This window comes from Dermacentor andersoni, chromosome 2 (genome assembly GCF_023375885.2).
Source record: "Dermacentor andersoni chromosome 2, qqDerAnde1_hic_scaffold, whole genome shotgun sequence".
NCBI lineage: Eukaryota > Metazoa > Arthropoda > Arachnida > Ixodida > Ixodidae > Dermacentor > Dermacentor andersoni.
The window spans coordinates 224,745,483-224,757,528 of NC_092815.1; the positions used below are offsets into that span (position 1 = coordinate 224,745,483).

Sequence of the window (12,046 nt, forward strand, 5' to 3'; positions counted from 1 at the left end):
ACTGGCAGTGTGTCATCCGTACGGCCAAACAATTGCAGAACCGGGGCGCTTGTGCAATGACGCCTCCAGTAGACGCTGCGATCGACCGGGGTGCAAGTGCGCGAAATTTAAACATGTTGTGCAAAACTTTCTGCATTTATGAACTAAAACGCTCTCTAAACAATTAAAATTAACATAATTCACAAAACGAAACACTACAAACTGCTAGAATATATCAAAACGGCGTCTAAACTTGCACGTTTCTAACCACAGATCACGCAGTTCTCGATCGTCTGCTCAGCGTTTCGGTTACAGAAGACAAACAAACACTCGTCTATTCGTTCCGTTCTGTAAGCACGCATATGTTTTTAGTATTTCGAAACATAGGACGATAAGAAGTCCGGAAGGAGCACCTGCACTGTGCCTGGCAGATTGCATGTGATTCCTTTCATGTTGCTGCAGCCAGAAAGGCGGTTACCAGGTTTCACTGAAGAAAACAAACAAACAAATGCGCACGCACATACACACACACAGATATTTACAAATGCAGCGCTACAATGTGCAAATGCGGCCGGAAAAACCACAAGAAGCAATCAGCGAGCTCTGTGCGTTCCACGACCTACTGAACTCCAGACCTGCACATATCTCCCTCCTCCAGCACGCCTGGTCTAGTTCGCCCCTTTTGCCGCTAGGGAAAGGACGTACGAGCAGAGTGGCGCTAGTTATAACCTGTTCACTGTCGTCTGCTTCAGCGCTCGTGTTGCTATTTCGGCAGGCACAAAGCGCTTGTATTGGCGGTAAATGAATAAATTCACAAATATACAAACGAAAACAGATATTTGCGAATGGTTTGCGTTTGAATAGTGAAACTAGAAGAGGAGGAGCGGTGCAAGAAATGTAAACAACGAGCGTAGGAGGCAACTGCAATACTAGATCGACGGCACACATTTCCCTTTCCTAGCCTCCGTAAGAGACTGGAAAAATTGTTTTAAAAGATTCATAGGATAATCTAGCTTTCTTGAGTTGATTACAGATAGCCTAATGTCGTAGACGACATAGGATTTACTGCTGTGTGCCGTAGTGAAAGGCAGATGATCTGGTAAAAGCATAGTAAAAGTATTCACGAGGAAGTCCTCCGCCCCATATGTGCAATAGGTTGATCGATTCTGTTTCAAGAAAAAGTGAGCATATCTTGTGTTTATTGTCGTTGGATGTCTAGCTCGGTAGAAAGCTTGCAAAAGCGATCCAAGTGCTTTAATACATGCTGATCTGCAGGCCTTAAATCGTGCCACGGAACTCTTTTCAAACTGTAAAGCTAGCTTTTCTGCGTGGTACGGCGGCAGCATGTCGCGTAGCTGTCTTTACGTTTTTTTCGTTGCCTGTGCTGTGTGGCAGTGTTCCTTTCTTTCTTACCGCTTTTCTCTCAAAATGTATTTTCGCCCACGAGTCGGGAGGCCGGTTGGGAGGGGGGGGGGGGAATCTCACGTGCGGCACCCCCCGTTCCGCCGAGGGTCCGGCCGGCCGACTGCGCCGTCACCCCCTCCCCCCCCCCCCCCCCTATGTACTGGCGACGGAATAAATTCAAGCTTGGTGGCAGGTTTCTTTTCCATTGCCGCCACCCATGAGATTAGGGAGTTTTAGAATAGGGGCCGCAATATTTTGGGGCCCCAAAGAGCTTTGCGGGTGTTAGCGTTGGGGCACGCAGAAGTGAAGAGTTTTAGAATAGGGCTTTGCGTTTGCAGATAGCGTCTTGCGCTGACAGCGCCACTACGGCGTCTAAGAAAAACGATTAAAAATAATTAAATAAAATATACCATCTTAATTATGATATGAATAGTAATCTTGACTTGCGTGTATTCGCGTTTAATTACAATTTAGAGGTTATTCTTCAAGCCGCAAACAATTAGTTGTGCTTAGTTTGGAGCAACAAAACCAACTTTACGTGCCTTCACCAGCCAAGCTTAGCCGTGTTAGGCCTACGAGCCATAAAATCCACACTCGAATTCCGAATCAGCGGCGTGTAATGATTCAATCTTCATAACACACGCTAGTTAAGAGAAAGCGATAACTGCAGTCACTTCTCCTAGCTTGCGAACTTCACGCATTACCGCGAATCGAACCCAGTTTGGTGCTAGGTTAGAGCCGTCGCTTAGATGGGTGCCGCCATGTTTGTTGACGCAAAGCTTTTGGGAACGTTATTTGAGCTCCCGCTAAATCGGTGAAATAGCGTTCCCAACGCAAAACCCAAACGCAGTTTGCGTCTCGCGCATGCGCAGTGGTTTCGACGCTATTTCTTTGGGGCCCCAAAACGTTTGGGGCCCCCATTCTAAAACTCTCTATTAATTCAGCCTCTCTGACTTTCCGCTTGACCTTCCTTGTTGCTGTGTTGCCCACCCCACAGGCCGCATACTTGCTGGTAATGTATTTCTTTTCCTCCACTGTGAATCAATGTTTTGCCTGTACAGATACCTGAACACTCTCCCAGCCCATTAACTTTCTTCCATATTCCTCAGCTGTTCTTCATACTCAATTTTACTGCGAGCTTCCCTCACTTCAAAACTAGTCCAGCCCATATCCCCCTGCACAGCTTCATTTGTAGTATTCCCGTGATCGCCCAATGCGAGGCGACCCACTGACCTTTGGTTCCCGTCGAGTCCTGATTGTACCCCTGATTTAAAGCAAACAACCGCATTTCCAAAAGTAAGTCCTGGAACCATTACCCCTTTCCACATACCTCGGAGGACCTCGTACCTATTGTATCCCCATAGCGCTTTGTGCTTCATTATGGCTGCATTTCTCTTCCCCTATGCATGTTATGGTTTTTTCCTGTGTTTCCATATATCCATTGCCTTCGTTTATCCATATACCAAGGTATTTATATTCTGTTACCCGAGGTATTTCTTGGCCCTGTATCTCCACTGTCTGTTCACTGTTTTCATTGAATACCATAACACCTGATTTTCTAACACTAAATTTCAAACCTAAATTGCTGCCTTCCTGTCCACAGATATTAGCCAGACGTTGCAAATCGCTTTGCTTGTTAGCGAGCAACACAATGTCGTCCACATAAAATAAACCTGGGAGCTGCTGCTCTATTACTGTACCTGCCTGTTTGTATGAGAGATTAAACCCGATATTACTTCCTTCCAGCGCCCTCTCCATCCTCACCATCCCAAGCAACAAAAAGACCGTGGCAAAAAGTCGGCCCGACGTCTCCGGCCGACTGCAAAACGGTTGGCCCGACCTCGGCAACCGAGGGCGGCCCAGCTTTGGGGATTGACATTGGCCTAACGTCGGCCGATCGTCGGCAATCGATGTAGGCCCGACCACTGTGGCCGACTTGGCCGACGGCGTCCCATACGAGGGCCTACCAAGGCTTTAGGTACGTAGTCAGTCGGCCAGCCGTAGGGCCATTCTATTTGGCCAACGCAGCCGAGCGCATGCCACACGCGGGCCAGCCATGGCCCTGACGACAATAATGGTCGGCATTGCACCGGCCCGGTGCTGAAAGCCGACGTTGCTTTTGACGCCCCGAATAATCGTAGCATTTGCATCATGCACTTACAACAGCATGCGCATCATGCATCACGCTTGTGTGGTGGCCGGCATAGAAGTACCAGACGAAAGCGAACGCTTTTTTGTACTTTTCATGCCACATAAATGCCAGGCAAAATGTTCTTATACAGGTCTTTATTTCTTGTATTTGTCTTGGATATGTACACCCACACGTTCACAAAAGTTTCAAACGCTAGTTCATGGTGGGCTTGAAGCGGGGTCACGACGCCTTCTCTCGTTCCGGCCTCCATCCCTGTCAGCTGCTCCGACTAACCAGCATTTCGTGACTCCAGCCACTGAAGCCAGTGATCGCGTCTGGGAAGGTGCTCCTCACAGATGCTGCAATAAAGCGGCACATATAAGAAAGCTGCCCCCGCTTTATAGTTCAGTTGGTTAGTCGCATTCCATTTGAAGAAGTGAAACAATAAAAAAGATCATAAGCCAGATAAAGAAACGATAACGAAGTAATATTAGGGACGTGCAAATCAGTATCGAAGCTGTTAGGAAGAGTGGCTGGACGACACAAATCGTGTAAGTACCGGATAGTTGATAATTTATATGTCGTTAGCAATAGGGGGAACTCAACACGGAACCATAACAAAACACGCATACACAGTGGCTACTGTGTCTATAGGTAGTGCGGCTATTTACACCACGATCCATCTTGTTGCTTCCCGTGAGCACTGCACGAAACAGCCAAGTTGAAACGCTGAGACAACGAACGCGCCGGAGCCCGGAGCGCCAAGCGGCACAAGGAGGTGAATAGGTAAATGTCTGGAGAGGCAAGAGGGGAAGTTTATGGCATGATACATATACTTGCTGACATGACGGCAACGATGATAGGTCTATGTTTTGCAGAAAACAGTTTGCATACATGGGTTAAAGCAGAAACAGCATATACAGCATATATTATATGGTGAAGCAAAACAAACTTCTCAAAAGCAGTGACAAAATATGGACGCCGCAAGTAGAACTCACTTATTACGGCATTATTTTATTAAAGAAAGTGCTAATACTGGACGCAGCAAGATGCAACAGGCAGCAGCTTGTTTGAATGAAGAAAAAAAAAAAAACGAAGCATGCAGTTGGTACCGATGTTCGCAACGTGCAGAAGAAAGCTGATTGTTATGCCATATTTCTTACTTAGAATGAGATTCGTGATGGGGGGCCGGGAGCTTCACGAAGGCGTGCTTCCTCCCCTGCGACCCTTTCCAGCTGAACTGCAGTGCAGCTTCATTTGTAAGTATGCCCTGCAGAAGAGTGCGCACGGCATGACCGGTGTCCGTTCCTGCGTATCTGGAAAAAAAGTTCACCTGCACGAATCAGCGCATGTAGAGCTAAACCAGACATCCAAATACGTGGTTATCGTGGTCTGTAAAAAATAATGGTCAGGATAAGAAATATGATCGCTCTCGTTTTAAATGTTTTAACCACATAAAACAAATATATCTAGAAACAACGTTCTATGACAGAACGACATATGGCTGCGGTATCGTATCAATGACAAAATGAAAATCAGCCAAATATAAACATGAATACATAGAAAACACAGCATGTCACTCACCATCTGTTCCATGCGGGAATCTGAAGCTAAATATTCCTCTAAGATACACTTTAGAGCCGCCCAAGGAAACATGAGGACAGGAAGGATAGATTTACTGGCTTGGCTCAGAATATCATTAAAAAAAAAAAAGAACATCCAGGCAGCGTGATAAATGAATACAACACAGTTGCACAAACAAAATAGCACGCAGACTGCCACGAGACAAATGTATAGGTATACATAACGTCGAGACCGCGGTGACAAAGTATTACACGTAAACTACGAAAATGCAACAACAGAAAAATTGAGGAACAACTTACATATGGGCTATCCGCAGGGTTTCACATACGCGGCTTCTTGTCTGATGTTCCTAGATCTACTCTAGTTCACATGCGGAGATGTGCCACACACAATCCATTCTTACCTGCAATGCACCAGACGTATATCGTACAGGCATTTACAGTTTTGTTTTTTCATCTGTGGGAAGGAACGAAATTAACTTCTAATTAATTATGACTTGTCCGCAATGACAACCAGACAAGCGTCTTACCTGATTTCTTCCCGAATGGTGGTAACAGTTCCGAGCGTAGCAGGTCATTCGCACACTGTGCTTCAACTTAAGCAGTGTCGTTCCAGTGTTTCCTAGAGAAAAATTAAGGAAAATACAAGACGAAAGAATAATATTAGAAATATATACATTAACGTACGTCTCACATTTCCCTGTCCCAACTCTCGAACGTTTGATCCGTTCTCATATAAAGCCTCTTTTTTTTCTTCCTGTCAGAAAAAATAAGCCCGAGAAACAAGGAGCTTATCATACGTTGCAAAACCATTTACGCAATACAAAGCGAGTTTTGTTCACATGAAAAAGACAGTCATGCATTACACAACGTGAAATTAAAATGCCACTTACGAGTACGCATATTTTGAACGGCGAGATATATATATATGTATACGGCGGCTCCACTGCATGGAAAGGGCTTGCGCTGTTTTTGTCCATGTCACTTTTGTGTAGTTTGCGTTTATATGCGCAGTCCATGATAACAGAAATGCACCAACTAGTCTACCAAGAGACGCGGAACGAGCTGGCATCCAGAGCTAGCATTTGGCGGCAACTCACGCAACTGCTTGCGCCCCCGCGCCATTTGGTGGGAACTCGCCTGCGCCCCTGCGGGCAGCCGGCGTTGAGCGTGACGAAGAAAAAATAGACAGCAAGGAAAGTCCCGCTTCGCTTTCTCGCCCCGTCCTCGCTGGTGGGAGCTGATGCTGACAGAGAGAATCGCCCGTCCCTGCGTTCCAAGAACGTCTTCATTCCTTCTGGGAGAGGGAGATGCGACAGCGCATACGACCTCGGTTCCCCACACTTTTCCTTTTTTTTCTTTTTTTGTCAGGCGCTTCCTGTGAGCGCGTCGCCGTTTCCTTTTGGCGTGTGTGCTGTGCACGTGCGTGCGTGCGTGCGTCTGTGTAATATTTTGGAGGGATTGATAGCTCTATACGAATATGTATATAGCTTATGTAAACAATAATTTTGACCTCTTCAATGCGTCGAACAGTACTTTGGGTGCTATGCACGTTAGCATGTAGGTTCTGTTTTCTTTTTTGGGAGTATTGTATAAATATTGTATAATCTTTTGTTTCCTTTTGTACTTGTTCATTATTGTACACCTGTTATTACCGTGTGCAATTGTCTTTGTCCGCGCCTCACTTACATGCGCGTCACGCTAAAACTCACAGTTTAGCGTGAGATTAAGCGTGGATTATTTTTTAGTGTATACTGAGGTATTTGTGTTCTTTTACTCGAGGTATTTCCTGGCCCTATATTGATACTGTCTGTTCACTGTTTTCATTGAGTACTGTTTACCATAAAAGCTGATTTCCTAACGCTAAATTTCAAATGTTAAATTCTCACCTTCATGTGCACATATATTCTCCAGGCGCTGCATAACACTCCGCTTGCTAGCTAGCAACACAATGTCGTCCGCTTAAAACGAACCTGGAAGCTACTGCTCTACTATTTTAACCGCCTGCTTGTATGAGAGATAAAACCCAAAATTGCTTCCCAAAATTGCGCCTTGTCTGTCGTACATGTTGTTCTTTCGTCCTCGTCTTCGTAGCGCTCTCTTTTTTCAAGTATGCTCAACCAACTCGCCCACATCAAGCTTCTGCTGGTTCCCTCTAGCGCCCTTTTCATACTTACCATGTACATCACAAACAGCAGTCCCTAGTTGATATCAACTTGCTTCTCGCTCCTCATCCCTCCCCATTCAACGCAAACTGTATTTTCTAGGTAGGTCTCTGTCAAAGCTATATAAAGTCGTTGCCTATGCCTTCCAGAATATCCCACAAAATTTTGTGGTCTACGTTGTCATACGCTCCGGTAATATCTAAAAAAGCCACATAAGACAGTCTCCTCTCTTTGGATATTTCAATACACTGAATAAGAACAAATAATTTATCATCCAGACGCCTATTCTGAACCCGTTCTGAAGTTCTCCCATACCATTCTCTGCCCATGTTTGTACTTGTAATTTAATTACCTGTATTGCTAACGTGTATATTGCCGATATAATGGTCAACGGTCTATATGGGTGAATTCAATTCTTTTCTCCGTTATCTTTATACATTAAATTCATTCTACTTTGTCTCCGGCTGTCTGGTATTCGCCTATCTTGTAAGCCTTTTTCTACTGCTTCCCACAGAGCTTCCTTACTTTTTGATCCTAGTTCGCTAATCAGCCTAACGGGAACCTCGCCTAACCCTATGGCTGTGCGCTTTAGAAGTTTCTCTGGTTCTCGTTAACGCTCTTCTTCTTTAAAACTACTTCATCATTGCCTTGGAATGATTCGGTCGTTATTTTTCGGATGTAATTTAATGTCGCATCCCCTTCCATTTTTTTTATCTTAGTCTAGGACATGTTGTTGTGTTCCAGACTTTCTGCTTAATAAGTTTGTGTGTTTTCAAAATATTCTAGGCGCGGCCTTCTTTTTCTCACGTATTTCCGACAACCAACGTTCACTTTCACCTTTGAACTTTGCTTGAACCAGTATTCTAACAATAGATTTTTTTCTCCCGGTATACTTCTAATTTTCTGTCTACTTCAACCTGTGGCAACTGCACTTTCTATGCCTGGTTATGTTCTCGTAATGCTTTCTGTCGTTCATCGATCGCTTCGGGTACCACGCTGTTCCACCAGCTTTTTTTTACTTCCTTCTTGTTTTCCAACAAATGTGTTGCTTCTCCTTCCTAATTTCTCTCGTCATTGCATTTAGAAGCTCACTGTATTCCCACTTTTTGCTTGGCCATTTGCCGTGTCCTTTCTCGACTCCCGCGGCTATATTTATTATTTGTTGAGCGTTCAAATTTGGACTGGCCATTCTTCGCTCCGTGCTCTCCTTCACAACTACATATCCCATTTTCAAAATGGTGCGTTTATGGCCAGTCCTTGTGTTACTACAATCTTACTCGCCAATGGCTCAACTTATCTCAACTGATCTGAACTTATCATAAATATCTGCCGTCATCAGACAGTTTGTAGCTGCCTCCAGACCTTCCCCAACCCCGTCCATCTCAGAAGGATATATCCGGACATCTACTCAGATGATAACTGCAAATTATGCAGCAGGGCTCACGCATCTCTTAGACACGTTCTCTGGGAATGTGAAATTATATGCAAAGAAAATGCAGTTTCCCCAGATGAAGCTGCGGCGCGATGGACGGCCGCGTTGCGCAGCTCAAACCTCGAAAATCAACTATGGGCCATCCAGCAAGCCCGTGAGGCGGCGAGGAGACAGGATCTCCGGACCTCCTCGGGGGCGGCCTAGGCCCAGGCCATGAATTTGCCGGATTGTTAATAAAGTTGTCACCACCACCACCACCATCAGACAGTAACCAATAGTCGATTGCCTATTTCCAACTTCCCATCTGATCTGACCATCAGATTTACGGCCCGTAATTACGATAACGAGGTTACGTTGCTCACAAAGGTCCAGCAATAACTTCCTGTTGTCGGTATAAACGTCTAGATCCTGTATGTGGGCATTCATGTCACCTAACAGGGTAATTTCGGCATTATTTCCGAAACGCCTAATATCAGCACTTAGGCATTCCGCTAAGCCTTGGTTCTTCTCTCTGCAATGTTTTCTCGTTCATAAATACGTTAAGCCCAGCCAAGTTTTATTTCCACTCATTGTGCCTGAAAACCAAAGATGCCCTTGACACTTTGAATATGCTTTTTCCCATTTGAACATTCCGGCCCGCCTCCCTTTCCTTTCGATTTAGTTCTGTTGCAACCTTCCCAAACATAATTCTCAATGACTGGTGCATCTCTTAAGTCTCTAAGGTGCGTTTTTATAACCGCATACACACCTATTTGTTCTCTATTTAACTGCTCCTCAATTTATAAGCGCTTTTCCTTTCTTCTGGCGCCCTGGATGTTTATGCAGCCTATTGCATGGCGAGCTCGCTTTTTTTTTGCGCCTTTCTCTGTGGTACTAATCTGAGGTACCGCCACCTACCGGCCGTGGCCACTCAGACAGACCTCAAATGGCAGCTATAGAAAAGGGCTTTGTCTTTCAGTTTCCGCGTAACAGAATTATGTTTTCCCGCATACTCGATTTGCAATCCGAAGTTATCATGTCTGCAGCTTGTGCTTAAGTTGTATTTTACGCATTTTCTGACAATTTACCCTCAAACTTTCATTAAGTTCCATAAGGCTCTTGCGCTTGGCGGGGGCCATGTATGCTGCACTTCCGTATACATGCGTGCCCGCGTTACGTACGTCACTTGTGGTGTTAGTGGTGGTTGGTTTCTGAGTAACGTCGTCTAACGTCGGCAATCGTTTCGTTGTACATCCACTTTCACAGGGTGCAATGGAGGAGGGCTTTTTTTTTTTTTTTTGCTAAGAATACTGCAGGGAACCTGCTGAGAAATATGCGCACAAAGCCACAAACGTGCAAGCCCGCGCACAGCGTAGGCAGAATGTAGCTGTAATACCTTACGTTCACACACTATCCCACAATTTGGAAAAGGTGGCTCAGCGTTACGAGTGTTCGCTGCTCCCCATAAGCTGTCAAAGCTTTGTAGGATGACCGACCCGGAAGCAAGCCAGTAACGTGACTGCGGCATAAAGCACAGGCCGCCTTTTATTGAATGCGCATAAGGGGTAGTCTATGAAATTCTTTTAAGGTGCGGAATAGTGTACATTGGCCATACTGGGAGATGTGTTAATGATAGGTTAAGGAAGCACGCAAACAATGTAAAAAATCCGCGTGAAGGAAAAGATTTCGAAGGTTTTCTGGCAAGTCATTGTCTGACTTGCAGGGACTGTTCGCCCGACCTTGTAAACACTTTCGTTATTAAGAAGAGTAAAACTCGTGTTATACGGGAAATCGCAGAATCTGAACCGATTTCTAGAAGTGAACTTGAACTTTATTTCCATCATCGATGGAGGAGAGGAAAAAAAAGCCGTGTAAGCATGGGGATGTGTCAACATGGCATCCATGACGCTGTCAGACAAATAGTTGGCATATTTACGAATGCGCAGATGATTACACCAGGCTCGGACAGCATGTATATATTCGTGATTCATTAACAATAAATGTTTTTGGAAGTTCAGCACCCGTCCTTGTCCTCTCGTCTCCGTCCGTGTCTTCTTGCGCTACCACCTTTTCAAATTCTTAGGATATATCACGCACTTTCCACTGTGTGTTTTCCGGGGCAAGGAGTAGTATAACGCGCGCCGGCGCGTTTCGGCGGCAGGGAGCCCGCTCCTCTCCCCAGCCCCGCTGTAACATGATCGCCGCCTGCACGGCATGAATGGTGGTGGTGGTAGAAACATTTATTGCCAATGATATGAATGGTGGGGGCGAAGCCCCCTACATGGCACTTGAGTGCTCCCTTACTATGAGGGGGCACCCTTACAAAGCGAAGGAGAGTCCTTGAAGCGCAATCCTTCTTATTGCACTGGAGATGATCCGGCACTGGTCTTGAGCGGAAGTGCAGGTCAGAAGAGTCTCCCAGTAAGACACCGCCACGGCAGGTGATGGGGGATGAGGGAAGGTGGGGCATGTGAGGAGGGTGTGCAGGAAGTCTCCTGGTTTGCCGCAAAGTTTGCATGTTGAGGGGAATTGGTCTGGGTATCTGGCATGTAGTAGTATGGGGTATGGCGCAGTCCGAGTTTGTAGTCGACGCCAGTGTGCGGCCTGCTCTATGGTGAGGGATGGGGCTGGGGGTGTGTATTCCCTTCGTTTGTCCCGGTAGTACGAGAGAATATCACGGAAGGAGAGCAGGCACTCCCCGGCCCGTAGAGGGGGCTCGGCTCCCACTGCCCGGAATGTGAGACCTCGGGCGAAGGAGTGAGCCTCCTCGTTGCCGGGGAGGCCAGCATGTGCTGGCGTCCAGATTAGGGTTATGCGGCGCCGGGGCTGCCAGAAACGTAGTAAGCGCGCAGCGGTGCGGGATATGTAGCCATTGGCATAGTTGAGAATGGCGGATTTGGAGTCAGTGATAACTTTGGTGGCAGATGAAGAGATGAGAGCAAGCGCGATGGCTGCCTCTTCTGCCTCTGTGGTGGAATTGGTGATGATTGAACTGGAGGTTAGAAGCTTTGCTCGATTATCGACTACCGCCAGGGCCATACGGGAGCCTGACGTATATTCCGCTGCGTCCACGTAGACCACCTCATGGTCCTCGCCATACTGTTTGTGCAGGGCCCGAGCCCTTGCTATTCGGCGGTTCCCGTCTCGCTCAGGGTTCATGTTCTTGGGGACAGGGGGTATGTTCAGGTTAGAGCGGAGGATAGGAGAAAGGGGGACCCTCTCGGTAGGGTGTGTAATTGGGGTTAGGCTTAATTGGGATAACAGAGTGCGGCCAGGCTCTGAGTTAGACAGACGGGATATTTGTGCCGTAAAGGTAGCTTCTCTGAGTTCCTCAAAGGTGTTGTGGACACCGAGTTTGAGGAGTCGGTCATTG

The 12,046-nt window shown here is 46.3% G+C and overlaps 1 long non-coding RNA gene across 3 annotated transcripts; it reads right to left on the reverse strand.

The window, feature by feature from the left end:
• Positions 1 to 3,652: 3,652 nt before the first annotated feature.
• LOC129387118 (uncharacterized) lies at positions 3,653 to 7,044 on the reverse strand. Of its 3 annotated transcripts, XR_008614418.2 has the most exons (5): positions 5,991 to 7,033; positions 5,628 to 5,719; positions 5,398 to 5,554; positions 4,678 to 4,906; positions 3,653 to 3,873 (listed from the first exon to the last, which is right to left on the reverse strand). It is a non-coding gene; the product is annotated as an uncharacterized lncRNA (long non-coding RNA). The 3 variants fall into 3 exon arrangements; XR_011892663.1 differs by having other exon boundaries at positions 4,678 to 5,501; positions 5,991 to 7,044; XR_008614417.2 differs by having other exon boundaries at positions 4,678 to 5,554; positions 5,991 to 7,041.
• Positions 7,045 to 12,046: the final 5,002 nt, after the last annotated feature.